Here is an 859-nt window from a genome sequence, read left to right on the forward strand (position 1 = left end):
CCTTTGCTTTTCACTTCTCTTCTTTTCACAGCTATTTGTAAGGCCTCCCCAGACAGCCATTTTGCTTTTTTGCATTTCTTTTCCATGGGGATGGTCTCGATCCCTGTCTCCTGTACAATGTCATGAACCTCTGTCCATAGTTCATTAGGTACTCTGTCTATCAGATCTAGGCCCTTAAATCTATTTCTCACTTCCACTGTATAATCATAAGGGATTGGATTTAAGTCTTACCTGAATGATCTAGTGGTTTTCCCTACTTTCTTCAATTTAAGTCTGAATTTGGCAATAAGGAGTTCATGATCTGAGCCACAGTAAGCTCCTGGTCTTGTTTTTGCTGACTGTATAGAGCTTCTCCATCTTTGGCTGCAAAGAATATAATCAATCTGATTTCGGTGTTGACCATCCGGTGATGTCCATGTGTAGAGTCTTCTCTTGTGTTGTTGGAAGAGGGTGTTTGTTATGACCAGTGCATTTTCTTGGCAAAACTCTATTAGTCTTTGCCCTGCTTCATTCCGTATTCCAAGGCCAAATTTGCCTGTTACTCCAGGTGTTTCTTTGCTTCCTACTTTTTGCATTCCAGTCCCCTATAATGAGAAGGACATCTTTTTTGGGTGTTAGTTCTAAAAGGTCTTGTAGGTCTTCATAGGACCGTTCAACTTCAGCTTCTTCAGCATTACTGGTTGGGGCATAGACTTGGATTACTGTGATATTGAATGGTTTGCCTTGGAAACAAACAGAGATCATTCTGTCGTTTTTGAGACTGCATCCAAGTACTGCATTTCGGACTCTTTTGTTGACCATGATGGCCACTCCATTTCTTCTGAGGGATTCCTGCCCGCAGTAGTAGATATAATGGTCA

The 859-nt window shown here is 41.4% G+C and overlaps 1 protein-coding gene across 1 annotated transcript in view; it reads right to left on the reverse strand.

Moving 5' to 3' along the window:
- CCM2L (cerebral cavernous malformation 2-like) overlaps positions 1-859 on the reverse strand; it is a 20895-nt gene that overhangs the window by 5026 nt on the left and 15010 nt on the right. The window lies entirely within an intron of this gene.

Source organism: Bison bison, unplaced genomic scaffold, assembly GCF_000754665.1.
Source record: "Bison bison bison isolate TAMUID 2011002044 unplaced genomic scaffold, Bison_UMD1.0 scf7180017864167, whole genome shotgun sequence".
NCBI lineage: Eukaryota > Metazoa > Chordata > Mammalia > Artiodactyla > Bovidae > Bison > Bison bison.